General features: G+C 37.7%; 1 protein-coding gene across 2 annotated transcripts in view; it reads right to left on the reverse strand.

Annotated features, from left to right (window-relative positions):
* The window catches only part of cdk14 (cyclin dependent kinase 14), a 160778-nt gene that overhangs the window by 120570 nt on the left and 18185 nt on the right, over positions 1 to 22023 (reverse strand). The window lies entirely within an intron of this gene.

Genomic DNA, 22023 nt, shown 5'->3' on the forward strand with positions numbered 1-22023 from the left:
ATGATTTTTGGCATTGTTCTCACAATTTGAGCTGGATCATGACACAACATAGACACTGTTATTGAATTGAGCTGAATAATGACTCTAGAGTTGATTTAAAGCTGAAACTGAATTTGTTTAATAATTTAGGAATATTACAACACTGTTCTTTTTCTGTTTATTAATCTGTATTGTATAAAGCGCTATATATCTAAATATGACTTGACTTTACATTAAGACTGAGATTTTCACGATAATTAAACATTCTCAATACTGAAACCTAAAATACACTTAATATTAATATACTGATTTGCACTGACTTTTGGATGAGAAAAAAAACTTGAACAAAATTGAGCTGAATAATGATACTATTTTCTTCTCTATAGAAGCTTTATAACTGAAACTGAATTTGTTTCATAATTAATAAACTTTACACCCTATAGAAATAAATGTGACTGCATTGAGACAGATTTTCATGAATATTATAATATAAAAAAAGACTTATATCGTTTAAGGTTTTCACTAGCTCATTTTAATGGCCCTGCTGTGTGACAATTTTGCCTTTAAAAGTCCAAATATTCAGTGGATCTTTCAAAAAATATGATTAAAAAGGAAACACTTTACCTAAAGCCTTTATATATGATGCATTATAAAAGTATTTTGAATGCATTAATTATGCCTTGTAATGCACCTCATGAATAATTGTAACCACAATTATACATTATAATACTTATCTACTCATTGAACACCTTTAGAAAGTATAATGCATTAAAACATGACAAACAACCAATTTCAAATGTAACAAGGAATCTGAAAATGTAATGCATTTTACAGTAACTTTGGTTACAATTATTTATAAAAAGATATAATGCATTTATAACATAAATTATAAATACCTTTATAATGCATCAAACATAAAGGCTTTAAGTGAAGTGTTTCCAAAAATGCATGAATGAATCGTTCACAATAAGATCAATAACATGCATTTAGTAAAATTGATAGGGTGAGTTTACATATAATGCAGACTTAAACAGCAACGAAAAATAAATAATTTTTTTTATGTACAAAAGTATTTTTTTGTATTACAGAAAGGAAACTCGAATAATAATTCCTACTGAGAACAATTACAAAATGACTGAAAAATCAGATCACATTATGATAAATAATGAAAAGTTGGGGCAAATGTGCCAAATTGTCATGATGAAAACTATTATCACGATGCCAAAAAGACTGAAATATAATTTTCCAAAATATAATTCTCTTAATTTTGTGGTAAAACGTGATTCAGCCAAAATCCCTTTTACCACCTTTCTAGCATAAATCAGATTTTTAAATATAGAACAAAACCTTTGTTTTTGCACAGTAAACGATATCACAGTAGAAATGGCTTGTTTACCTGGATAAGCTCCTCTGAGTTCAACTTCACACAGATCAATAAAGCTTGCCTGTCCGTACGAGGTCACTGCTTGACCTATAATTCAATATAACAGGGGCTTCCACAAAAACACTATTTGCTTTATCAGCAACACAGAAGAGATTGTGCGCGGCCCATAGTGAGCACCCAAGGGCAGCGGGTGAACCGTAAAAACGGCACTATCTGCTCACACAGGAGATTGCATGAACCGCTATCGCTCACAGCAACCTTGAGAGATGCTCGTGTTGCCATAGGAATGGGTCACTGCCATAGTGAGCGCACAGGTAGAAAAGAGTCTTTATTCGCACACCAGAAGAAAACAACACCACAAAGCTCTTAAACCCTCAATCTGCAGAGATCCGACATGGAAAACAACCATTTATGAGATCGGCTAATAACGGACACGGTGTGTGTTCACACCTGGCATGTTTGGTTTGATTAAAACGAACCCTGGTGCGATTGCTCTGTTAGTGCGGTTCATTTGAATAAGTGTGTGAACGCTGCCATCTGAACCCTGGTGCACCAAACAAGAGGACCGAGACGCTGAAAACATGAGTCTCGTCCGCTTCCAAGCGAACTCTGGTGATATACGAACGCAACATGGACCAAAGATATCTAAACGAACCAAAAACAGGACATGATGTCACATGAGACCCTAAAAAGGGCAGAATGCTCAAGCATACCTGTTTTTTCTCATCATAGTCGTGATGTTGCTTATTACAGTTTGGTACAACCACGTGTCCTCGCAGCAGATCTTCGTTTGTGTGTGTGACGGAGGGATTCCTGACGCTGTTTTGACTCCTTTACACATCTTATAAGCTCTTCACGAGTTCTCAGCTGGTCAACATACCATCATATGTAGTTACACACATACGACGAGCGCATTTATCCCAGAACACAGCATTGTTGTGGATGTTTCGGTAAGTTCCATCATGAAATATACATAATAAAAGGCTGTGAACATATCCCTACGTCTTTAGGTTCGGTATCTTTAGGCTCTGTCTTAAAATGCCAATGTGAACACTAAGTGGACCAAGACTAAATGTTTGTTTGTTTTTTTTGTCCGGACCAAATGAACCAAGCAATCCGAACTACAAGTGTGAACACCTTAGACTAGCATGGTCCAGTGATGGTTTGGTGCTGGTTTACCATCAAAACCATTAGTGAGGCTGTTCTAGGAAAGGTGGTTGACAAAGGCAGTGTTAGTTACTTTCTTCTATAAACAATATTCAAAATGAACACTTACCAAGTTGCCAAGAGTGTCAAAGCCACATTTATTGTTGGAATTTTATGATACTATTGACAGAATTTGAAAGCTTTCAAATCAAAAGTAACAAAGTACAAATGCGATTTATTGATGCGCTACAAATAATGTTTAGTGAAGTTTTGTTCATGGATCAACTGAAAACAGCAAAGACTAAAAGATCAATTCTTCGGATTGGTTCAATATTGGTTCATCAAAACGAGAATCGATTAAAATCGAGAAATCTATCTTTTTTAACCCAGCCACAACTATCAGCTTCTTCTTGAACTAATTTAAAGGAGAAGAGCCTGAACTGAGACACCTTTGAGACAAGAGTTTTGAGAAAAGAAGCTATCGGTCGTCCATCTGTCATGGACAGCCACCACAGGACTGGACCCACTAATGAGATCTCCTGATAATGATCTCCATCATTTTATCATGGGATTCAACTGGCCGTCTCCCGTTTCTCAGATGTTTCTCTTGAGGAAAAACATGCCTCATCCAGAGTTTCAGAAGAGATCTCAACAATATTCTCACATCTGTCAACATAAACTCAAAGATTTCTAATCAGATGCTCACAAGAGCAAATGATCTGAGCTGCTATATTTGATAGCTCTATGCTTTTACTCTTATTTGGGGTTATTTTTATTTTCCTATGAAATTTTACAAGAAACATCTGAAACAACAGTCATACTTAACTGAGAAATTAAACTTGCAATTCCAAGAAAAAAAAAATTAAAAGTTGCAATTAGCTTTTTTTATGGTTTTATTCCATGACGGAAACAAGCTTCCACGAAAATATAAGCAGGATATGTTTTTATGAGATTTACTCATGCTCATTTGAGGAAAGTCCCGTAAGGAGCCCTGAACATCATACATAATTTAGCACAGCACATCCGACACGCTGCGTGGACATACGGATGGAGATGCCACACATGGGCCATCGGGAACACAGTAGGAGACAATCGGGAATCCCACTGGAAAACCACAAACCTTCTCAACCATCATTAGAATCACTCAAACCCAAACTCAACTCGCAGGATCATTTGCTTTCAAAAAAGTTATAGAGTTACTTAATTTGAAACTGAACAATTTCAATGAAATAATTCAGTACAATCAAAGTATGCTAATATTTGTGTGTGCTGTGTATTTTATGCGTATTAGACCATCCCAATATTAGTTGAGCAAACATGCTAACATTTTGATTGATAGACAAGATTTTTTTTTCTTAGAGCATTGTTTTTTTTATAGCAGATATGTTTTTCCTCATTTTAAGCATAAACCAGTAGGTTTGATATCAAATATATAAAAATTCTTAAAGCAACACTATAAAAAAATCATATGATCAATAGGTTATGACAACATGCTGTATGTTTTTACATTACAAGATTTCAGTATGTTTTTTTTCTCAAGCTTATTAAATTAAAAAATTCACTTAAAAATGCTTTTTGCATCTATGAAATACTACGGGGTTGCAGTTCTTGTGAGGTCGCTAGGTTTAAAATTTTTACTTATAAAGATTCTATTTATTTATTATTTAGGTCTACGTTTTTTGAATTTTTGTTATTTTTTATATGCTCTACTTAACTGTATGTGTACTTTTGATGTATCTGTGAAGCACTTTGGTCAACATTCGTGTTGTTAAAACGTGGTATAGAAATAAACTTTGACCTTGACCTTGACATAAAAATAAGTTAAAAAAATTAAGTTATACAAGATTCAACTCTCAATTTAAGGCAGCAATTGCGATCTCTTTTTTAGGGTGAGGATGCATTTACTTGTGATGCAAAATGATAGAGAATAAGTCTTGTTTTATAAGGAAATAAAGTTTATAATTAAAACAAGAACAAATTTCTGCCAAAGGGGTCAAAAAATAAACTTAATTTAAAGGGAAAACAAGTTTTTTTTTCTTACAAATTTTAAGCATAAACTTAATTTGGATATCAAATTTCTAAACATTCATAAATGAATATACATTTGCTTGAGATGCAAAGTGACATAAGATTAAAAAGTGTTGTTTTCTGAGAAATCCTTTACAATAAAGCGAGTTTATCCTTAAAACAAGAACAAATATCCACAAATTGGGTTAGAAAATAAACCTGATTCAAAAGGAAAAGAAGATGATTTTTTTTCTGACTTGATATGCCGATATTTTAAGCAATTGGCATTTGACACATTGTTTTGATAAACTTATCCAGAAAATCCAGAATCGTGATTTACGATTTTTTAGATATATCAAAAAAACTAAAATACAAAGGAAGAAATACTTTTTCCAGTGTGCTTTTCAAATGAGAAGCATTATATGATGCATGGATGGTGTTCCAAAATGATTACTTGTCAATTAGGATGCTTATTGCTGCCTATATAGACAGCAGACAGTTAGGGAGCTCACTAGGATTTGAAACAGAGCCGCTATTCATTTTCATATCATATACAAGAGAAGATCTCATTTATCATGTTAACCATTCGCTCTGCCCTCAAAGTTCATGTTTAGCTAACGAGCCAATCCATTAATTCGGCCCGAACGGCGAAAGATAGAGGGCGAAAATCAAAATAAATCGCCTGGCCTTTTGTGCTTCTCACGTATTAAGCTGCAAATAACCTCAATTGACACCATAATAGGATTCATTCATCACTCTGGGCCATGAAGTGCTCATTAGAAACATTGTGCAGACTGTTAATCTGCCCATTAATAAAGCCAATCACAACTTATCAAATTAATCTCTTCATCAAGGCGTCTCCTTGCGGGAAATTTCCAGAATAAAAGTTTGTCATCATCAATGTGCATAAAATGGAGAATGAATATTGATGTTACTGGATTTGGAGAATTATGCGCAGAGGCTCTACATGCAAACAGATTTAAACAAATATATTCAAGAATTCTAGACAATTTGCATTTGTTGTGAACTCCCCGGTGAGACTCAGCAGTGTGAAACACAACGCTTAATTAAAGAGGAAAAGCAATTCTTCAAAAGTCTGTCTCAGGTAAAAATCACGGTTTAACACTGAATGTTATTTACATATGGGCAAAACTACAAAAAAAACTAAGACAGTGAGATTTCACAACACATGACAGCAAAAGCATTGTTCAACCAAAAATTAAAACTATGTCATGATTTACATGATTAAACCCACATTTTGTTGTTTTTTTACGTGGAACACGAAAGGAGAAGTTCAGTGTTTTTTTTCGTACAGTGAAATGGTTCTTTTTTGTGGTTTCCTCACTTAAAGGGTTAGTTCACCCAAAAATGAAAATTATGTCATTAATGACTCTCCCTCATGTCGTTCATCTTCGGAACACAGTTTAAGATATTTTAGATTTAGTCCGAGAGCTTTCTGTCCCTCCATTGAAAATGTATGTACGGTATACTGTTCTTGTCCAGAAAGGAAATAAAGACATCATCAAAGTAGTCCATGTGACATCAGTGGGTTAGTTAGAATGTTTTGAAGCATCGAAAATACATTTTGGTCCAAAAATAACAAAAACTACGACTTTATTCAGCATTGTATTGTCTTCGGGTTCTGTTGTAGATCCGCGTTCAGTGACGCTGCTGACGTAAGACGCTGCTGACGTGTGTCTAGTGTACCAGACAGATAACACGTCAGTTAACACAGATAACACGTAACGAGTCGTAGTTTTTGTTATTTTTGGATCAAAACATTCTAACTAACCCACTGATATCACATGGACTACTTTGATGATGTCTTTATTTCCTTACGGGCTTGGACCGACATGAGGGTGAGTCATTAATGACATAATTTTCACTAAATTAACCCTTTAAAGCCTTTTCTGACTTTTATTATTATTGTCTGATTCGGAATATAATGTATGTATAGTTGTATGCACTACATTTTAAAAACATTTTTTGGTTTGCAGCACCAATATAACAATAAACAGCAATATGTATATTTTTTTTACTAAAAATCCTTTTTTTCAATATTCTTTAATTAGAAATTTCTAAAGAAATTTACTTGAAACAGAAATGTTTTGTAACATTTTTAAATTAAATGAGTTAAATAAAGTCTTAAATGACCGTAAAGAGTTGTGAGGACATCATATATGTCAGATCTGCGTCATGCGCTTCAGGTCTTAAAGCAGCACTAAGTAGGAATTCCGTTTTTGTCAAACAGCGACCCCTAGAGTCGCTGTGGAGTACTTGTACTGTCGTGAATAGCACTCACGCAGAGATGGCTCGCACTCACGGCCGGATCCCCTCCCCCTGTACACCGGTACCTGTTCAGTAGGATGGACGCTGTAACGAGTGGAAATAAGGTATGGCCCCTTTAAGAGCTGCGCGTTATTTCTGTTTGATGCTCATTTTATCAGAATTTTATCAGATCTGTTTTTTGCCGTAAAGCAATTCGTTACCTCGCGAGACCTGATATCACACGACGATACTTCCTAACAATGAGGACGGTGGCCTGCTGGCCCAAAGTTGCAAGGGTGGTTTTGCGGCTCACAGGCACCAGGGGGGTGCGAGACGACCACCATTCAACACGAAATCAGTAATATAAACATTACAATGACTCCAAAGCTGTTCGGTTAAGGTAAAAAAGTTACTTAGTTCACCTTTAAAGTGACAGCAGCCTAATTGTAACAGTCACCAGCTGGAGTGACCTTGACAGCCACCAGAGGCCACTCCACATCAGACTATTGTCATTCCCTCACAAACTACATTTCCCATAACTCACCGCCCGGACTCATCATCCCTGATTGCATCCACCTGCGTCTCATTACCTTATCAGTCTCATCCTATTTAAACCATGTACACTCATTCATTCCCTGCGAAGTCTTGTATGTTATCTCACTGCATTTCTGAGTGTGTTTGTATCCTGTTTCTCCCGTGTCCTGGTTCTCTTGATTCTCTGCATGTTCCCTCGGATTTCTCTCTTTGCCTCCGCCCTAATCTGTTATGGTTTGTATTGTTTGTTTGTGTATGACCTTTGCCTTTTATCTGGATTACATCTTTGGATTACCCTGTTCAATAAATCCTGCATTTGGATCCTCAACCTTCGTGTCTCGGAGCAGTTCGTGACACTAATAAACCTGCTGCTGTGATGTCTGTCATTAATGTAAATCAAAGAACAAAATACAGAGAAAATCACTCAGTGTTCTTGACTGAATAACCTTTGTAGCTTTAATAAGGATTACTCTATATAAAATGTATAATTTATGCAGTGAAAACGGTGAAGTGTTTGCTAAATTTATTCAATTTCTGTTTATTTTCTACCTGTTAGATCAAATATTTAAAATAAATGTATTTATGTTGTGTCTACATTCATTTGGTGACTAACTGTAAAATTATTACAGTATAAAAATATATTATAAATATATAAAAAAAAATAGGTGAAAATTAATTGCGATTAATTACAGAAAAATGTGTGATTAATTAGTTCATTTTTTATCGATTGACCTCCGGAGGTTGCATTTGAAGGCTGCATACGGCATACATATATATATATATATATGGGACAGAAATGAATATGTTTGAGTGAAGACAAAAATAAATCAGTTGACAACTGGACAGTTTGGACTGATTCACAGAAATGAATCAAACTTACACTGTTTTTTCCACGGAAGTTGCTACTAAGTTCCTGGCAGCCGTGTATCTCGACTCTCCTCCAGACACACACTCCAGTCATCGTTATTCCTCTCGGCCCTTCACACCTCCGTTTAAAAATCGATCGCAAAAACACACAACAGCAACAGAATATTGGAAAGGTGTTTGATTGCCTCTGAGCACTGACCTGGAATTAATTTGAAACTAATTAACAGAACAATAGTCTGAAGCTCAGGGGACGTGTCTTCACCCGTCTGTTAATGATGCTGTGATGGTTCAAGAGTTTCTAGAGGAACTACAGAGGAGTAACCTCAACTTTGTGCTGACTTTGGCATTCAGGACCGTAATGAACGGTAAGAAAACACAGAGACGCTGAGTCAGCAGAGAGCGTTCAAATCACCACAAATAGTATGACCTCAACATACAGTACATTAGAGACAAACTACATATATATGCACACACACTACATATATTTATATACACAGACAAACTTCGTATGTAATGGCCTCAAAAGGAGAGTCTGCTAAATGCATCTAAAACTACATCTAAAACTATTTTAAATAAGTCAAAAAGCAGTGTTTTTTTGTTTCAAAGCTTTGAATTGGAGACCTTTATCACCACGGATCAATCTCTCGAATGGATCAATGCTCAATTTCTGGCCTTTATCAGAGATGAAAATGACAATGTTGACATTGACAGGCATCAATCTGATGGAACAAATCAAAACTCAAAGCCTGAAATCAGGTGCACCTGAGACCTGTGAGTGACATGTCCTGAAACGCCACCGGGAGACACTGAAGGGCAGATCGATGCCAATAATGAGTCTCAAGGTCAAGAGGGAGTCACAGACCAATCAGATTTTAATTACTTCTTCAGCAGATTAAACACTCTCTGGGAAATCTGCCGGTTTGTTTGACGGACAGGAGCGTGTAAGACGTCTTCTGAGGGTTTGAAAAGAGTTAAGTCACTTTCACAAACCATGTTTTTCCTCCATGCACCAGTCACTGGATTTGCAGCACAGCATGAACTCTAGCATGTAATCGTCCTTAGACTGCAACTAAACTTATAGAGAGATTCACTAGATTGCCAGCAACATTCACCTGAAATACAAGAATGATGTATGAGACTTGTGCCATTTAAATCACATACATACAAAGAACTCATGTGACAAGACTCGCGTGTCCTCAGATTGCAGGCGTTTTGCATTTTATGCTTGGTTTTGGGGGGGATCTCAATGAGGTTCATCCTCGTGTTACGCAGCACGTTTGAGCTTCAGCAAGAACCAATGAGGTTCATCCTCGTGTTACGCAGCAAGTTTGAGCTTCAGCAAGAACCAATGAGGTTCATTCTCGTGTTACGCAACACGTTTGAGCTTTAGCAAGAACCAATGAGGTTCAGTCTCGCGTGTCAAGCAGGTTCGGTTGAGCTTCTGTTTATGTTCGCTAATCAATGTTTCTATGTGAATAAAAGTTTAATCAATCCAAAATTGAATCTGTTCATCATATAAAGCGATCGAGTCTCTTCAGAAAATTTGGACTGCTGAACCCCTCAATTCATATGGATTAGTTTTACGATCTCTTTATGAACTTTTTGAAGCGTCAAATTGGTAGTTACATAGCTGTCAATTGAGGGACAGCAAGCTCTCAAATTTCATCAAAAAAATCTTCATTTGAGTTTCGAAGATGAAGGAAAGTCTGGGTTTGGAACGACATGAGGGTGAGTAATTCATGACAGAATTTTCATTTTAGGGTGAACTAAGTCCAACCCTTTAAATATGATCTTATTTGGACATGATTCATCCTACCATGCCACAATCCCCCTCTGCTGATGCCAGAAAAAACCCTGAGAGATCATATTGTTATGTTACAGTGTTGGAAAATGCCTATTCTCTAAACTAAAATGGAAATGAAACACTAACTAAAATACATAAGTTTAAATACTACAGTTTAATACTGGTAAACAAATCTAAATGACAACTGATTAAAAACTCATTAAAAATTTGAATAGATACTAGAATAGTATAGTGAAGTAACACTGCTCTGTTAGACAGAAAAGAAAGTGATTCCTTACCAAACCACTCTTCAGTCATTTTCTTATTCTGACATAATTTTTCACCCTGATGTTGAACTCATATGGGTTTGAGTAAATGATTGATGATTTCTAGGTGAACTGTTCCTTTAAAACATGAGCTGATATAATGGAATATTGATGCAATGATGGTCAGTCATATTCAGTTAACACACACACACGGACGGAGGACGTGAGCAGGAAATGAGCTCATCTCTCAGAGGCATTAACCCTTTTGTCATTCCACACTAATCGCTCTCCACCCATCAGCTCAACCACACAAATAAAGTCACATCAAAATCATGACAAACAACTCAGATCTATGGTATAATTGCATGTGCAGTGTAAAATAAATAAACAAATACCATTAAGATGCTTCAGGCAAAGCATTGTTTTTTCAAGCACTCAATTTTGGGTTATTTTGCTTCCATTACGTGTCTTCTTTCAGACTAGTGGAAAGAAAGAATCCAAAAAACACATTTAAGTGTTTATTTTATTACACTTTATCTATTTGCATATGTAGATTTCTATGACAATACGTATCTTTAAAGGTTCAGCAGCTTCACATTCATCAAACTTTACACTTTTATTCCTAATCCTATCTATAGTGTCTATTGACAGTATTTTCTGATTTATGGAGTAATAAAAAGAGAGATCCAAAATCCCCTCTAATATGTCAACAAAATCAAACAATAATTTTGAACATGGCTTTATGCAATGTTCAAATTTCTGCTCTAGACATTTATGCAAACAAGTGCATATTTAATTAGATATGCATCATTTGCATATTTAAACATAATATTTCAGAAAACTTGTAATACTAGTGCTGTCAAATCGATTAATCGCATCTGACGTGAAAGTTGTTGTTTACATAATATACTGTATGTGTGTGTATATATATATATATATTATTATATTTATATATATTAGGCTATATATATATATATATATATATATATATATATATATATATATATATATACACTCACCTAAAGAATTATTAGGAACACCTGTTCAATTTCTCATTAATGCAATTATCTTATCAACCAATCACATGGCAGTTGCTTCAATGCATTTAGGGGTGTGTTCCTGGTCAAGACAATCTCCTGAACTCCAAACTGAATGTCAGAATGGGAAAGAAAGGTGATTTAAGCAATTTTGAGTGTGGCATGGTTGTTGGTGCCAGACGGCCCGGTCTGAGTATTTCACAATCTGCTCAGTTACTGGGATTTTCACGCACAACCATTTCTAGAGTTTACAAAGAATGGTGTGAAAAGGGAAAAACATCCAGTATGTGGCAGTCCTGTGGGCGAAAATGCCTTGTTGATGCTAGAGGTCAGAGGAGAATGGGCCGACTGATTCCAGCTGATAGAAGAGCAACTTTGACTGAAATAACCACTCGTCACAACCGAGGTATGCAGCAAAGCATTTGTGAAGCCACAACACGCACAACCTTGAGGCGGATGGGCTACAACAGCAGAAGACCCCACCGGGTACCACTCATCTCCACTACAAATAGGAAAAAGAGGCTACAATTTGCAAGAGCTCACCAAAATTGGACAGTTGAAGACTGGAAAAATGTTGCCTGGTCTGATGAGTCTCGATTTCTGTTGAGACATTCAGATGGTAGAGTCAGATTTTGGCATAAACAGAATGAGAACATGGATCCATCATGCCTTGTTACCACTGTGCAGGCTGGTGGTGGTGGTGTAATGGTGTGGGGGATGTTTTCTTGGCACACTTTAGGCCCCGTAGTGCCAATTGGGCATCGTTTAAATGCCACGGCCTACCTGAGCATTGTTTCTGACCATGTCCATCCCTTTATGGCCACCATGTCCCCATCCTCTGATGGCTACTTCCAGCAGGATAATGCACCATGTCACAAAGCTCGAATCATTTCAAATTGGTTTATTGAACATGACAATGAGTTCACTGTACTAAAATGGCCCCCACAGTCACCAGATCTCAACCCAATAGAGCATTTTTGGGATGTGGTGGAACGGGAGCTTCGTGCCCTGGATGTGCATCCCACAAATCTCCATCAACTGCAAGATGCTATCCTATCAATATGGGCCAACATTTCTAAAGAATGCTTTCAGCACCTTGTTGAATCAATGCCACGTAGAATTAAGGCAGTTCTGAAGGCGAAAGGGGGTCAAACACAGTATTAGTATGGTGTTCCTAATAATCCTTTAGGTGAGTGTATATATATATATATTTACACTCACCGGCCACTTTATTAGGTACCCCATGCTAGTAACGGGTTGGACCCCCTTTTGCCTTCAGAACTGCCTCAATTCTTCGTGGCATAGATTCAACAAGGTGCTGGAAGCATTCCTCAGGGAGTTTGGTCCATATTGACATGATGGCATCACACAGTTGCCGCAGATTTGTCGGCTGCACATCCATGATGCGAATCTCCCGTTCCACCACATCCCAAAGATGCTCTATTGGGTTGAGATCTGGTGACTGTGGAGGCCATTTTAGTACAGTGAATCTCATTGTCATGTTCAAGAAACCAATTTGAAATGATTAGAGCTTTGTGACATGGTGGAAGTAGCCATCAGAGGATGGGTACATGGTGGCCATAAAGGGATGGACATGGTCAGAAACAATGCTCAGGTAGGCCGTGGCATTTAAACGATGCCCAATTGGCACTAAGGGGCCTAAAGTGTGCCAGGAAAACATCCCCCACACCATTACACCACCACCACCAGCCTGCACAGTGGTAACAAGGCATGATGGTTCCATGTTCTCATTCTGTTTACGCCACATTCTGACTCTAACATCTGAATGTCTCAACAGAAATCGAGACTCATCAGACCAGGCAACATTTTTCCAGTCTTCAACTGTTCAATTTTGGTGAGCTCTTGCAAATTGTAGCCTCTTTTTCCTATTTGTAGTGGAGATGAGTGGTACCCGGTGGAGTCTTCTGCTGTTGTAGCCCATCCGCCTCAAGGTTGTGCGTGTTGTGGCTTCACAAATGCTTTGCTGCATACCTCGGTTGTAACGAGTGGTTATTTCAGTCACTGTTGCCCTTCTATCAGCTCGAACCAGTCTGGCCATTCTCCTCTGACCTCTGGCATCAACAAGGCATTTCCGCCCACAGAACTGCCGCTCACTGGATGTTTTTTCTTTTTCGGACCATTCTCTGTAAACCCTAGAGATGGTTGTGCGTGAAAATCCCAGTAGATTAGCAGTTTCTGAAATACTCAGACCAGCCCTTCTGGCACCAACAATCATGCCACGTTCAAAGTCACTCAAATCAACTTTCTTCCCCATACTGATGCTCGGTTTGAACTGCAGGAGATTGTCTTGACCATGTCTACATGCCTAAATGCACTGAGTTGCCGCCATGTGATTGGCTGCTTAGAAATTAAGTGTTAACGAGCAGTTGGACAGGTGTACCTAATAAAGTGGCCGGTGAGTGTATATATGTGTGTGTGTGTGTATGCACAGACACGCGCGCACACACACACACACACACTCACACTGTCACACTGTGACGACCTGTGTCTTTCTCGTGTGTCCCAATTTTGCTGCGTCCCTTTTGAGCCACGGGGCGTAACACACACAAATACACACATATTATGTAAACAAAAACTTTTATGTTAGATGCGATTAATCACAATTAATTTGACAGCACTAAATACAACACATTTGTCTTAATGTACTGTGATTAATCAACTGGGGAAAGTATGGTGATATCCATTACCTTTTTTTCACCGGCTCGACAACAGAACCGGAAGACAAAACAATGCTGAATTGAAGTCGTAGGTTTTGTTATTTTTGGACCAAAATGTATTTTCGATGCTTTAAAACATTCTAACTAACCCAGTGATGTCACATGGACTACTTTGATGATGTCTTTATTTCCTTTCTGGACAAGGACAGTATACCGTACATAAATTTTCGATGGAGGGACAGAAAGCTCTCGGACTAAATCTAAAATATCTTAAACTGTGTTCCGAAGATGAACGGAGGTCTTACGGGCTTGGACCGACATGAGGGAGAGTCATTAATGACATAATTTTCATTTTTGGGTGAACAAACCTTTAATTGGTCAATGGTAAAAGCCCTCATGGTGGTGACAACATGCTAAATTATAGAGTGCTTTATTAAGAGCGGTTCACGTCCGGAGCACAACCCATGGAGTCTGTGTTCTCCGCTCTGAATCCTGGGAGAGAGAGAATCACAAATCCCAGCTGTCATGCAACTCAACACTCAGAGACAGTAACGCTTTCTCCACCAACACCTCACCATGATCAGGCACGAGAACTGACTCACAGAGGGCATGTCGAACACTTCAGATCTCAGAGACAGAGTCGCTCTGAGTTTGCATTATTCATGAACGAACAGCGTGTTTAGCACGGACCAACATTCCTGAGCTTGACATTTCCAGAGTGCTTTGCATATTTCCGTCGGGCAGGAATCTGTCCTTGCATATCACACTCTAATGACCGAAATGGTCATTTTGATAGCTGGGATTGGGGAGGGGGGGAATATCCCACCGTATTCATCAGTATGAGCTAATTACAGCACGCTAATATAGACACCAGCTGCTGCTCAACATCTCATCAACAACAGCAATCAGCGCACGGCTCAGTCTGGATTATACGGTACCCGACCCTACGGCACGACTCCAAGGTCAAGAGCTAAACTTGCTCTGTTACATCAGTGCCACACAACTGCTTTTGTGCCACCACCCAGATTATACATTAGACATCAAGCAGCAACACAAAGCTCAAAAAGTGACAAAATGTCCTAAAAAATATAAATATCCTTAATATATAATGTAAAATATAAATGTCCTTAATATAAATATAAATATTTTATATATAAATAACATATATTTCTTAAATATATACATGCATGTGTGTGTATTTATACTGTGTGTATATATATATATATATCATTTATATTATATATAAATACAAATATTTTATATATAAATAACATTTTTCTTAAATATATACATGCATGTCTATTTATATATATATACACAAAATAATTATACACAGTACACATATTATGTAAACACAAACTTTTATTTTGGATGCGATTAATCGCTGCGCAGCCCTAAATATAATATAATATATTTTATACTGATGAGAATCAAAATAAATAAAATAAAATAAAATAAAATCTCCACAAGAACTCATTTACCTCCAAAAATATCCTAAGATCTAAGACACTAAGGCACATACTATCAAACACGGCGTGAACACCTTAAAGACATCTGCACAAATTACGAAAGAACCACACGGGGCGACTCCATTCCCACACGGGGCGACTCCATTCCCATTCCCACACTGGGCGACTCCATTCCCACACGGGGCGACTCCATTCCCATCAAATGCTGCTTCTGAACCCATCACTGACACTCATCCTGAAACGAGCTCCGCAGGCCTCCGCACATCTGCATTTGCATTTTAATATCTCAGCAATATTTGATCTACTATACATCCTCGAGGGGCTATTAAGGAAGGTTAATTAACGTACGGATTATACGACTCATTTTTTTAACGAGATGAAGGGTCTTAACCCACGCTGGCAGTGGCACGGCGAGCTTTACGTGGGTCACGAGGGCCAGCGGGGATTACGCACAAAACGCAGGCGCTTTGGTCCTCATACCTTCACATGCAAGACTGAGCCGCTGTGATTGAGAACCATGTAGCGTCAATTAACACTGACAGATTGGCTGAGGATCCACACACACAAACACACAGCTGGCACTGCGACGGCCCACGGCCCACGGCCCAGCAGTCATTCTGTCATTGACAACGCTGGAAGGCAGATGCACATTAATACTATAAATAAATAGAAGGGCGATATTGATTGAACAATTGTGCTGGGAATATAAAATGATGATTGTCTATTAAGACTAGTTGCATGATCCTTTCTTTGTTTGAAGTTTAAGGAGAGCCAAATTCTGTGAATCAGTCAAACTGTCAGTGAATCGATTTAAAACTCTGATTCAATTATTCGTTTGCATAATTTTTCATGCATTAATTGATTTAGTAAGATACACATAGTGGAATATTGCCGTGTATGACTATGTATGGATACCTTTGCATATAAATGAAAATGTAATGATTAATTTAAATAAATTAAATATTCTTTTCAGTCCACCGGATGCAGGCCGTATCCAGATCTGATGAAGGACCTGCGCCTGGACGCGACGACAACGCAGTCCTGAAGTGTCAAAGTCTCACCCTGTGAAGGCCTCCTTCCCTTTACCTCTGTACAGGTAATCGTTGTCGGGATAGTTTCGGTTCACGTGGCTACACCGAAGCGATAAAATTCTGTATTATAAATTAGCCTAACCCTAACACAGCCACGTCCAAGTGATCTGAGGGCGCGGGCGCTTCGGTCTGCGCAAGCGCCGGAAAGCGCCGGAAGTGATCTCTCGCGTGGTTGCGAAAAAAATTCAACGTTGTCTGTTGATATATCGAAATCGTCTTCCATTGCGATTTCCTATATATCTAAATATGTTTAGATCTTCACAGTGAAAGGTAACACTTCCGAAATCTCTGTGTAAACAATGAGTGACGTACACGCGCGAGAGATCACTTGCGCAGACCGAAGCGGCCGCGCCCTCAGATCACTTGGACGTGGCTGTGGTTACAAGAGGTAAAAACGATATAAATTCTGTTCGTTTTCTCACACAAACCGCTCGTTTCGTGTCTTAGGCCATCAATGCGTACTTACATTTACGAGTCATTAACTCATGTTTAATTTGGACTTCTCTGTGCATGCTCTTTGAGGGGGTGACTGACCATAGACCTGCATTATATGACTGACAGACAAGAACGGTTTGACCTAAAAATATCAACATTGAAACTACTGCGGAAACAAAGACACCTACATCTTGTATGCCCTTGAAGTAAGCAAAAACATATCAAAAATTTATTTCAAAGTGAACTATCCCTTTAATACGCATGTGCAGGCCATCAGCGTTCTCACAGGTTCGAGTTTTTAAAGTTTGCGTAGAGAGAACTTAAGAGTTTTCTGTTAAAACGGTGTCATGTTAGCGGCCCCTAGGTTAATAACTAATGATCGTTGCGACGGAAGTGAATCAATCAAAACTAACATTAGCTGGAAAATAACTTTATTCTAGAGCTGCCATAAAGCCAAAACAATCTCTGTTACTTTAATTTCCTATTATCACTGTCAAGTCAAGTCAAGTCAAGTCATCTTCATTTATATAGCGCTTTTAACAATGGATTGTTTCAAAGCAGCTTTACAGAGATAAACATATAATTTAAGGTAACAGATTGTTTTGGCGTTATAGCGGTTCTTGAATAATGTTACCTCCAGCTAAAGTTAACTGTAAAGCAGCTTTGGAACAATCTACGCTGTTAAAAGCGCTATACTGTATAAATAAAGATGACTTGACTTGACTTGACTTGACTTGAAACACACCTTGATTATTATTTTAACTCACTTTTTTCTTACCGAATTTTATTTTTGCCAAATATTCTCAATCATGGTTATTTTAACTCATTCTTTCTTGTTGTAATTTACTTCTTGAAATAAATATTCGGAGTCATCTGGATTATTTTAACTCACTTGGTTTCATACTGTATTGTGTTTCTTGGAATAAACATTCTGACTCTCATTGATTATTAAATGATTATTAACTAAATGTTTTCATACTGTATTTTGTTGTTGGCAAATATTGCTGAATCTACTGGACAATGAGTGTTTCATAGAAAAGCATCCTTTAAATAAAAAAAGTAAATGCATAAATATTGAGATACATATCGAATATCATTTAAAAAAAGTCAGAGAAATATTTTTATATCTTTAAAATCTCCCATCCCTACAGAGATATTTAAAATAGTATTGAAAGGGTACACAAACATGTATCCAGGGGAACTCATTCCCACAATGCCCTCAAATGGATAAGAAGTGAATGCTGCTGTCATTGTGTTTTTCCAGACTGTATAAGAGTCAATGCTGAATGTTCTTTTGGAGGTCAGGATCGGGAGATGCGACCTCCGGGAAAGACCAGCGTTCAAGGCTAGCGGCCGATATCCTACTCCTGTCCTGGCAAACGAGGGGAAAATGAAAATGAAGTGGCATTTGAGGTCAGATGCAATCTGGCGGGAACATCTTGAAGTGATTTTAGATACGCTGCAGTATAACATGACCTTCGAGCCCCTGTGGAGCATTCTCACAGCGCACAGACAGACTCAATGCCAGACCTCAGGAAGAACAGAGAATTAATACTCACAGACACGTCAGATTTACACATTGTAAATGGAGCAAAATAAATATTGTTTGTCTCATATCAAAGTCTTATTAATGAGAGTCTGTGCACAAGACGTTGCTCTAGGGGAGAAAGATTTTAGTGCTCTAGAATTTCAGAAGAGATCTTATTAATGTGTCAAACTATGCTCAGATACCTCAAAAGTCTGATGGCAGAGGTCTCAATATTATGGAACCTTGTTTACGACACATAATAAAACAATTTAAAAGATAATTGCAACATTTTATCTCGCAATTCTGACTTTTTTTCTTGCAACTGAGAGTTTATATCACACTAGTAAGAGAATTTTTTTTATTTTTTTTTTATGAATGTTTAATCTGTTAATGTTTTATATTTTACTCCTGTACAGCATTTTTGTCAACTCTTATGTTGTTTTAAATTGTGCTTTGTATAAATAAAGTAACATATTTATACCACCTCTTATAACTGCAGAAATTATAATGCAGATACCTTGCATTTTCTGTGAAGCAGCTTTGAAGCAAAAAGTGGCGCTATAAAAATGAATGTGAATTGAATCAACATAACAATAAATAGTCATAAACAGCAATACTCACCTATATATTTTTACTAAAACATTTGAAAAGTGTCAGAACTTTCATTAACACTTCAAGTGAATCAAATCTGAGTTTTGAATGAATTCACTGAAATGGACAGCTTGAACTTATTCATAATCAAACTTATCAAGCCTAATGACATTAAAATTAATGGCCACATAATAGGTTTGGTAAAGTCATCACAATATGCTATTGTATATAGCAACATTTATAAAAAAATAAAAAAAGATAAAATAATTGAGAATGTATCATGAATATTTGATGCATCACCCAAACGACACTAGTGTGGCCGATGAATGCAGAGGATGTGATGTCATGCTCGTGTGCAGTTCTTTGGGGAGCTGAATGCATTTGTTAAAGTCCGGACACAAAGGCTTTATCCCGAAGACTGTACTTGTTGCGTATCCATGGTGACTGGAGACATTAGGGGGAACACAAAAACCATACGCAACATAATCATGACTCAGGGGAAGAGAGCGACAAATGTGCCCGCGACCACCCACTGCATTTACAGCAGCGCATCGACGGGTAAAGAGAAAGTACAGAGTCAATGTAAGATGCATGTTGAAGATCTGAGACGTCTCTTACATTACACTGAACAAACTACACCATGCACGAATGCACCATGTTAAATTGACAAAAGATTATGTATTTTACTTTTTGCAATATACAGGGTTCCAGACAACAACAAAAATCAATTAAGGAGTCATTGGGCTCCTTTAAGAAAAATAGGCACCAAATTACTAAGAATAAACAACCAATCAGATTTGAGGAACAAGTTTACAGTTTATGTCAAGTTTAGACTTATAACCAGGTGCCAGTGTTATTCACCTATCTATTCCCTGATTTTAGGGATAACTTATGTGTAGGTTTAGGTTTAGAGCTAAAGTTTCAGACAGGAATGTTGTTCCAGGATCAACAAAATTTGTATCTTACTTGACAAAATCACGGTGACCCACAGACTTATGGTATCATAGCCAAGCATCACTTGGCTATTGAGAGTAGTTTGGCCTCCTCAATGCATCCTATAAACGCTGATATGTCTTGCACACACCCGGTCCATTTTACTTCATTAGTAATATATCAGAATCTAAACATTCAAATCGAATTAAACTGAATAGAACATTGTTTTAATCAAATCATTCTGAATCTAATCAAAAACCTATGAATGGTGTATTGAATCGATTCGCTGTCTACCAAACATTCACATCCCTATTCCCTATTTTCTTCTGAACAACAGACCTCAATCATCTCACGTGTCTTCATGTTGACTTTATGAACTCGTCTCAAATGATCTGAGCTTTTCTCCACGTTCCTTTTAAAGCTCTATACTCTTTCTGCAAGACAACTGACTCATGTGTATCCGCTTTTAATATCTCTTTAATTTTACGAGAAGCATCTGAGACAAAGTTTACACTTAACCTAAATGAAACATTAATGAGGAGGATTCAATGTTCTACAAAAATGAATCCTCGTTTGTAAGATTCTCCAAACCACCAGGACCTCCTCATGTGTAATCTTCCTCTGAACCGCTGTCTTCAAACTTTCTAATAATTTCAGCTCATGATAGGAGCGTTAAGCAGCTTAGAGGAGGAGACGGCAGCACACTTAACCAGCGGGTGCCCGTATTATGCTTTTTCAGTTATTGCCTTTCATGTAATGTGTAATATAGCTGTTTGAGAATGTAAAAGCTCTGCAAAGTTTCAAACTTCCTTCCTGCTCGAACCTACATAGGTTTGTCATTTGCATAATGCTCGCCTATAATCCTGCCCGTGAACGTCGTCTACTTTGACCGCCAAGCACTGTAGTTGTAGCCGAGTCCTGGAAGAGTTTGGTTCGTGTTGTCGACATGTTGAGAAGAAGTTGTTTTCTGTGCTACAAGAACAGATCCACTTTGCATGCACTTCTAAACGATGAGGACGAATCACCAAGCGGTCTACTAACTTACGGCATCATAACTGACCTCAAGCACTTATGAGTGTGATATCAGAAGCATGCAGTACATAAGGCCCCACTGTAAATGTAGACGAGTGATCAGGAAAAGTCATTCTCACACGCTGGTGCACGCTGACATCATGCGCTTGGCTTTGAAACGATGACCTCTTTGAGCACTTCTCCGACTGATTTAAATGTCAACATGACAAATGTGGCACTTCCTGGATTGAACCGCTCTTTTCCTTTGCAAGTAAGTCATTTAGCAGATGCTTTCATCCAAAGTGATCAACGACCAAGGTTTTCAAACCGGGGTCCGGGGACCCCTAGGGGGACGCAAGGGAATCCTGCGGGGTCCGTGGAAAATTTGAGTAAAAATAAATAAATTAAGAAATGTAAAAAAAAAAAAAAAAAAAAATGGAAATCCAATTACGCTCCATCTAATTTTTTTAAAATAATTCTGATACCAACTGCTAATCCATTTTAAAGGGATACTCCACTTTTTTTGGAAATAGGCTCATTTTATAACTCCCCCAGAGTTAAACAGTTGAGTTTTACCGTTTTTTAATCCATTCAGACGATCTCCGGTTCTGGCGGCACCACCTTTAGCATAACTTAGCATATATCATTGAAGTGGACAAGACCATTAGCATTTCTAAAAAAAAAATGACCAAAGAGTTTAGATATTTTGTAAATATCTTTATTTTAATTAGTCGCGTTCCTATTTTGAATATCTGCCGTCTTAAGGGTTGTAGTCTGTTTGTTATTGTAGCACTTAAGTATTGCTGTTCATAACAGCTAGTTTCGATTTGGGCCATTGTCGGGATATTTGCTTTCGCTGTGCTAATTGCAAGGGCTGTTAAAGCAGATATAAATTAGAAGTAAATTCAGGTGAAAGCCAGGACAAGCAGTCACTCGGCGAGAACGTCAAGAGCGCGTAAGTTGTTTTTTCTTAATATCCAGTTCTCCTGTTGCTCTGTTTACCATTTGTCAAGTAA

Source organism: Rhinichthys klamathensis, unplaced genomic scaffold (genome assembly GCF_029890125.1).
Source record: "Rhinichthys klamathensis goyatoka isolate OS25496 unplaced genomic scaffold, OSU_Roscu_1.1 h1tg000168l_1, whole genome shotgun sequence".
Taxonomy (NCBI): domain Eukaryota; kingdom Metazoa; phylum Chordata; class Actinopteri; order Cypriniformes; family Leuciscidae; genus Rhinichthys; species Rhinichthys klamathensis.